The sequence below is a fragment of the Perca fluviatilis genome, chromosome 21 (assembly GCF_010015445.1).
Source record: "Perca fluviatilis chromosome 21, GENO_Pfluv_1.0, whole genome shotgun sequence".
In the NCBI taxonomy this organism is placed as follows: Eukaryota; Metazoa; Chordata; class Actinopteri; order Perciformes; family Percidae; genus Perca; species Perca fluviatilis.
In genome coordinates, this window is record NC_053132.1 from 932,092 (window position 1) to 941,169 (window position 9,078).

Below are 9,078 nucleotides of genomic sequence, written 5' to 3' on the forward strand. Positions count from 1 at the left end.
GCAACTCAGGCCATATCCTCCCAATTTTCAACTAATGTCTTAAAAATTTAAAAAGTGTGTAGAAGACTTGTGAGTGTGTGGTTGTGTGTGTGTGTGTGTGTGTGTTTGTGAGTGTGTGTGTGTGTGTGTGTTTGTGAGTGTGTGTGTGTGTGTGTGTAGTCAGGGGTGGATGAGGGTACATGTGGGTGTGTGATTGAGTGAGTGTGGATGTGTGTGTGGGGGGAGGTGGTGGAAAGATACAGGGAGCGCATAGGATTTCGGGAAGGAAAGAAGGGATGAGGAGGGGGGGATTGTGAATGGAGAACAGAAGAGGAGGATTAATGGAGAGAGAGGAAGAAAAAAGAAGGAAATAATATACAGGGTGATTTTAAAAAAAAAGAAGAAAGGAAAGGAAAGGGAAAAAAATTATGTTGGGTTGATTGTTTACTTCCTATCTTTGTTTTGTTACTATACAAAAATATCTCTATTATTTGGACGAACTAGGCCGTGCTCATCATCGTTTTAGTTTGTTTGTTCTGTATGAGTGTGTCTCCCATGTGTTTTTAGCATTAATATAATATGTTTGCAGTAGTAGCATTTTTTATTTACGTATTTATTTAGGCATATATTACCTCACAGATGTTTGGCACTGAAACGGACTGCACTTAATTTCGTTGTATCTGTTACAATGACAATAAAGATATTCTATTCTATTCTAGTCTATTCTATTCTTTGTCACTGTCGAGGTGCAGGAGTAATGGAAACTTCAGATAAAAGACAAAAGACAGATGGGGAATACTTAAAGTTATTGGATTTTGGAAACAGGTACTTACATTAAATATATAAACTGATTTATTTATTTTGTATTTTTATCTGGTTGAAATCCCCTCAATTCTTTGGGGGGGGGGGGGGGATGTGTGTGTTCAAGACAACATAATAAGAAGACTAGATGAGTGATTAATATTAATAAAATTAAATATTAATTTAATATATGAATATTATCTCCCTAAATGTTAATGGCCTCAATAATTATGTCAAGAGAAAAAAAATCCTTAGATATTTGAAGAAAGAAAATGGAGACATAATGTTCATCCAAGAAACCCACTTGACACAACAAGAGCATAAAAAACTAAGTAAAATAACAAATACACAAGCATTTTCATCATCATATAACAGGGATTGGTACAATCATAAGTTCCCATATACCTTTTGAGAAGAATAAATGCATACAAGATAAAGAAGGGAGATATGTGCTAGTGGTTGGAGAAGTAGAGACTATCGAAATATTGTTTATGAATGTGTATTATTCACCAGATGAAACGCCTGAATGTATGACCACATTGATGGAAGTGATAATGACACAAGGGAAAGGAATAATTCTTATTGGAGGAGATTTTAATTTGTTCCTTAAACCTAACATGGACTCTATGGGCGGAACGCATAGGGCAGAAAAAACAGCCAATATATTAAAAAAAAATATGTATAGAAACAGATGTATGGAGAACATTACATCCAACAACTAATGTTATGGGGGCAGCTGTGGGCAGCTGTTTTTTCCCCATCCTGTGTGTGTTCTCTCTGCCTTTCCTTTGTGTGTCTGTGTGTGGTGCAGCTGACTCTGCCAGGAAGTAGGTCAAGGGGCGTGGCCGTTCGAACCTTCCTACCTGCACAGCTGTTGCCTGTTCCACTAATCACTGCAATACTTATACCTCTCTACTTACAGATCTCTCCATCGGCGCCAGATCGTTGCATCTACCAATGTGGTAACATGGCTCTGAGTTAAAACTTTTGTTCGTTATTAGTTTTGTTCTAGACCTGTATTCCTCGTGCTCACAGACTTTCGTTAAAACGTAAGGAAATTGTTCCTTTGTGTCAATGTGTGGTTTCTCTGTGTTCTGGGTTAGAACCACGGTCATAACAACTTAGGGTTTTACATACTACTCAGGCAGATACTCTACGTATAATAGACTGGATTATTTCTTTATGTTTAAAACAGATATGTCACTTATTAGTCAGTGTGCTATGCAAGACTTAACTCAAGAAAAGGAAAGCATTTGTGGAGAATGAATAACTCCCTCCTACAAGACCCACACTTTAAAGATAAAATTAATAAAAGCTTTTTAATGACTATATGGAGTTAAACGATACAGGAGAAGTAAATGAGATCACGTTATGGGAAGGAGCAAAAGCGGTTGTAAGAGGAGAAATAATAGCATATGCATATAAAGACAGCAAGAGCAAGGTTAAAGGGAGCATGATACAAATAAAACAGTTTGAGACAAAGCACAAACTTAATCCTACAAATGACATAACAAAACAATTAAAATAGAAAAGATTGGAACTAGAAAAACTGCTGTCAGAGGAAATAGAGAGAACGCTTATATTTAGGTACAAAACAAAAGCAGTATGATGAGGACCAAGCTCTACTGAAAATCTAGCATATAAACTCAAGAGGAAAATTTGCAAGTCCTACATCACTACACTAAAAGACGAAACTAATAGAATAACACAAAAAAAAGAATAAATAGCAGAGACATTTGCAAAATTTCATAAGAATTTATATAAGAAGGAAACAGCCCAAATAGAAATATCAAAAACCCAAAAATATCTTGATAAACTGAAATTAAAACAAGTCTCACCCCAGCAGAATGCTTCTCTTATAAGGACAATCTCAACTGAGAAATAACCAAAGAAATAAAAAAAACTAAAAGCCCCAGTGAGGATGGATTTACAAATGACTTCTACCAAGAATTTAGTGAGGCTTTGACACCAATTCTGCAGTTATGAACTTTGCATTAGATTCAGGACAACGGACTCCAACTTTTGCAAATCTAAAGATGCAAACCAAGATCTTGTCGTCACAAAGACTTACAAACATCTTGCTGTGCTACTTGACTCACACCTTATATACCGGGAACACATTTCTAACCTAACAAAAAAGCTGAATCAGAAACTCTGTGTATAACAAGATTAGATCATATCTTTCCTTTTCTGTTTCTGAAACCTACATACATGCAATTGTGTTTTCTACCATGTCCTACTGTCTTCCTATCTGGTCTCTTACCACTAAGGAAAGTACTGAACCACTAGCACAACTATACAATTGAGCTCTCAAGATCCACAGTAATCTTCCAAAGTGGTCTCACCACTGCATTGCACTCACACGCTGTGACTTACCAGAACTACATAAACAGCCACGCTATTGCATTTCATTTTCAGATTTAAAATGGCACTTCACCAGCACTTGCTGCACTTCTCCCAACACACAATATGAGACCAGCACGTCTCACTAGGTCAGTCTCACAGGCACTCATTCCAGTCCGCCGCCATACAAAAACAATTATGGTCAGAAATCCTTTTTCATACATAAAACAAAATTTGGAATGACATTCCCCATCACATCAGAGCATTACCATCCATCACATATTTCAAAAAAGCATACAAACTGTTCCTTCTCAACAGTTACACTTGCACACATTGATTGTTCATATATTGTCCAAGTCTTATTTTTACTGTTTATATTGTTGTTTACAGTTGGTCTGTATCTGTATAGCCCACGCTAAATGTCCTGTACCAATGTTTTTGTCCTCATGCACCGAAACAGTATCGTTGTTTTAGCTTTCTGTATCTGCCTAGTCCATGCAGATGTCCTGTACAAACGTTTCTGTCCTTATGTACTGTAACTTGTGTCCAATGTTTTAGGTTTCTGCAAAACAGGAATCTGTTGGAAACTAAGTCAGGCCTGTTTATATTGTAACTTAAATATTACTTTTAACTTTCCTGTATAATAAATGAAAGAAAGAAAGAACTTGGAATGCATTAGTAATAACAGTCTTTCCCAAAGACGGCAGGGTGACAGACTGTGCATCATACAGACCAGTGTCATTATTAAATACGGATAGATACTTAGCTGATAATATAAGGCGTACTCTAAATATAATGGATCACTGCCAAAAAACAAAAATGATTTGCTAATGATAACAATATATGCAGAGAATGCTTTTGATAGGGTCCTTTGGCCCTTTTATTTAAGATACAGCTAAAGCTTTTGTTTTTTATGATAAATTTGTTTCATGGTGACAAGCCATGTAGAAAACACCCATAGCTCAAGTAAAGGTCAATGGTTATTTTTTTATTTTTATTTTTGCTATTTATTATTATTATTATTATTATTATTATTATTATCAGCACTGGGTGGACTACCATATATATATATATATATATATATATATATATATATATATATATATATATGAAAATGGTACTGCTTTGTACGGTAATAGATTGTTAAGTAAGTGAAGGAATTACAATAAAAGTATTAAAAAAAACATTCTAGTTTATGAAGAATTAACCAACACAAAAAAACGTTTGTGTCTTTCACTGGTCAGTGGGCTGAAGCTTGTGGCTGCAAAACATTTCCCTTCCAAAGAAACTCAAATTAATTCAATAAATAAATCCAAATTAACAGATACTCTCTATACATATATTCACATATATTCTTGGTGGCATACGATGTTAACGGGGGATTGATGTGACATGGCATGTTTGTGGTTCAGAGCGCCAAACATAAATAAATTAAGAAATTCATATTAAGTTCATAATTAGGGATTTATAAACTGTAGTTCCAGGCTGGATTTAAAAGCTTCTGCAAGGCCTATTATTGCACGAAAGATATCGTTGAAATGGTGCATCTCTCTGCTTCTAAACCCCAAAAAGTCTCTACACTCTATTAAATATGACAGAATGTGAGGTTTGCTGTCGTGTACGACATCGTCGGCCCCAGGGGGTTGATAACTGTTATTTCACCTTCTGTCTCCATTTACTTTGGTATACTTTTCTATCTTTGTATTCTAATTTAATTTAGTTGTATATAACTCTTATTATTCATGTCTTTTACTTTCACAGCTCAGCACTTTGTCAAGTTGGACAACAGTTCACACGTTAGACAGATGATACACCTCTAATATTTTCAGGTAGGAGGAAATCTGGAAACTACTGTGATCTTTTTATGAGATATGTTAATTCTCTGAAGTCAAACAAACAGATCTTATTTTTGTAATGTCCACTTCATCAAGAGTCCCTTTGTCACACAGTCCTGAGACTTTAGTGTTTCTGGTTTAAACAGCTAATCAAACAGTATGATAAATGTGATCATGATATTCAAATATATAGTTCCAAAAGTTTAAACTTTAATTAACTAAGATAAATAAATGCAACTCTCCTCAATAAAGTACAAAATGATAAAACACAACACGGATGTGTCTGTGTGTGTGTGTGTGTGTGAGAGAGAGAGAGAGACACACGCACACACACACACACACACACACACAATCTGTTTGATTAATTTAAAAACAGTGAAACTTCTTTGTCAGCTTGTTAATGTGAATATTTTCTACAACTAATCCATTACAGTTTTTTACAATTGCTTACACACTAAAATTAAAACTTTCACACAATTAGCAAAACTTTACACTCAAGAAGCAAAACACTGGCCTAGATTTGCGCAACTGGAAGCACATGAAGCACACTTTTTGCAAAACATCACACTCAGTGATTGCAAAACACTAAACACACTTGTATGCATTTGACACAGAAATGTATCATGATTTCATTTCCTTGCAATTTCAAAGCAAAGGCTTTCAAATGAACACACCCATCAACCAACTGGTTAAACACAGCCACCAGGTATGAAAACACATGATTGGTTAATTGTAGAACACACCAACCACCCCCCCCCCCTTGTTTTAACACTTAAAAAAATAATTTCCTCCCCCCAAAAAAAAAAAAAAAAAAAAAAAAAAAAAAAAACCCAACCAGCCAATAACCCGTTCAAAACCGGAATATTAGCAATAACCGGCACGCGGCACGGCCATGTAAACACCGGCAAAAACTCAAATATGCTCATATTCCGGTTTTTAAAAACCCGAATATGCTACCTGGGTTACCCCTTTTCTAACCCAAAAGTTTGGTCATGTAAACGCGTATCTGCATATCCCCATCACAAGGAACATTGATTTGTGTTCTGCGCATGTTCTATTCGCAAGGAATCTCGGTCTTTTGAGTAGAGGAACTTCTTGTATGCGCCAGAAAACATAGTTATAATAATAACTATATACTATAATAATATATATATATATATATATATATATATATATATATATATATATATGTCAATGCAGAAAAGCTGCGCGCAGTATACTGGAAGTAAACAAGAAGTAGAGGTAAACATGGCGAGACGCTGCACAGCACCACACTTTTGGAGCGAGGAGGAAACCAATTTCTTTATTAGTGTGGTAAAAACCATGAATATAATGTCTTTTGTTGACGGCAGAAAGTACCGAGATAGTGAGATTTATAAGAAGGGGACTGAAAAGTTATTGCGTCTTAAGGTTGTCCGTAGGCTACGTCCAGACGCTAACCGTGCGTCGCCGTTTACGTCGCGATATCGCCAATTGATTACAAATGCCATGTAGGAGTAACTCTCTCTGCTCACGTATGTAAACGGGTTATTCAGAATGTTTCAGAAACCCAAATAGTGACCTTAACCCGACCATAACCCGAAAATTGACCTCTTGTAAACATAGTCACTGAGGGTGAGAAGGGGAATCCACAGAGGAGGAAAAGGAGGTAGAGGAAGAGGAAGAGGCCCAGCCAGAGGTAGAGGCCGAGGTGGAGGTAGAGGAAGAGGGAGAGGGAGAGGAAGACCTGAAGCCGCAGAATATTCTCAAAGAAGACGAGGACCAAATTTATCAAATGAAAGTCACGCAACACTAGTGGACCATGTTGTGAACCACGGACTGATGCTGAGGGAGGCTGGACTAAGAGTTCAGCCAGATCTTAGATATACAGCGGCATCTGTCATGAGGACATTTAGACAAGGAAACAGGTCAAAGAAAATCTGTCTCCAGTTCCAGTAATCAGCTGCTCATTGTTTACACCATATCAGCACTGTTGATACCCCTCCCTGGGACATTTGAGGATTGAGGATCGAGAACGACAAGGAGGAAGGGGGCGCATATTCACGCGAGGGTTTAGGATCTCTGGCCCCATGCTCAGGTACCCCTCATTGAGGCCCCAGGCTCAGGTAGCCCTCATTGAGGCCCCAGGCTCAGGTAGCCCTCATTGAGGCCCCAGGCTCAGGTACCCCTCATTGAGGCCCCAGGCTCAGGTAGCCCTCATTGAGGCCCCAGACTCAGGTACCCCTCATTGAGGCCCCAGGCTCAGGTACCCCTCATTGAGGCCCCAGGCTCAGGTACCCCTCATTCAGGCCATGGAGGACGTCTGTGACCAAGTCAACTCCGCAGCTTTGCAAGGATGGATTCAACATTCAAGACGGTTGTCTTGCCAATGAGGATATATGGCCTGTGATGTTGATGAAATTCTCTGGTCAGATCCAGCTAGGAGAAGAGATAATGTCTAGAATTTTCTGTACTTTGTCAGATCATTTTTTTGTTTGTTGTTTTTTTTTTGTGATTGTAACCTGTACTGGATAGCGTATTTTATGTTTGTCTGTTGTTTGCAGAGCTAACAGTGTTATGCACACTACTGTAGTAGTCATTCTCCATGTTGACATGTTGACTGATTTGGGCATATGGAGAGAAATAAATGATATTTTCCTCAGTCTGCAGCATTGGTCTTGTGTAGTGTTTGGTGAACTTATTGTAAATGTCTCTGTGTACTTCATTTACAGTACTCTAATCACTGAGAAGTAGAATTGCTAAAAGTGTTTTAGGTTAGCAACAGCAGTGTGTATCTGGTTAAAACTCCATTAAGTCAAATGAAACGTGGGTTTCATACGGTAAAAAAATGTGTTTTTTATAAATTAGTGTATAGTTTTTGCAAGAGTGTTTCATTTTGCCAAGGGTCTGAGGTGTTCTGCTAATTGTGTGTAGTGTTTTGAAAAAGATTGTCCCTGTTTTCCAAATTGTGCTTAAGCAATTGAAAAAAACTGTAATCTAGAAAATAATCCACACATTATTCACCGTGAAGATAATCGTAAGTTGCAGCCTTACTAGTGTGTGAATGTTTAAAGGATGTAAAAACAGCATTACATAAATGTGAATGAGTAAATGAGTGACTAATAAAAAAGAACATGTCTGTGTGTCTTTAGTCTCATATACACAGCACTGAGCAGCTGCTGCTTCACACGGGTAAGAACAGTGTGTGTGTGTGTGTGTGTGTGTGTGTATATGTGTGTGTGTGTGTGTGTGTGTGTATATGTGTGTGTGTAACCGATAACACTATACATGGGTGGAAACATGTCCTTGAGTGTGTATGTCTGCCATTGGCTGACACAATGTTGGCACCCAAATCTGACATGCCAGCACTTTTTGGGGACTCGCCTCCATTAAAGGACCAAAGAGACAACTTTGTACTTACCAAAGTCATTTTGGGGTACCATGGTTCTGGAGACAGCTACACGCAGCAGCACCACAGGCCAAGCAATCAGCCTGCTCCAAACAGGCACATCTTCAACAGCCACTGTACTAGTTTTCATAATGAAGGGCATTTTCAGCAATATTTTAATGATTTAATTTCATTTTTTTCTGACTGCTTTTTGTTATGTCTACCCCAAACTCCATTATAAATCTCATTGTTTCTCTGGGCTTGTTTCTGTGGTGAAGCAATACAAACTGTTAAGAGTTAAGAGTTTGATTTAAATCAATAAGAAAACTTTCTTCTATTGGGAAATAAATATAAAATATATAAAAATTTGACACTTTTTTATGCTTTTCTTTTCATCATCTTCATCATCTTAGTGTAGGGCTTTGACTCCGAACTTCGTTATTCAAATATCATTTGAATATTTAAAAAAAATAATGATATTTCAACAAATATTAGGCAGCCCTTAATATTCCAACCTGTTATGTGCATTATTTTTTGTGAATGTGTTTGCTTGTAAACGTTTGCCATGTGGCCAGATAGGAAATTAACTAACAATGTAAAGATCAACAAGCCACTGACAGTGACATATATGTTCATATTTTCTTCATTCAATAAATTATTATTTTTTTGTCTTAAATCCACCAGCCATTTTCATATTATACCAACATTTGCAGCATCCTGAGCCTTTTTGGTAAGGTTCCTAGGAAATCTCAG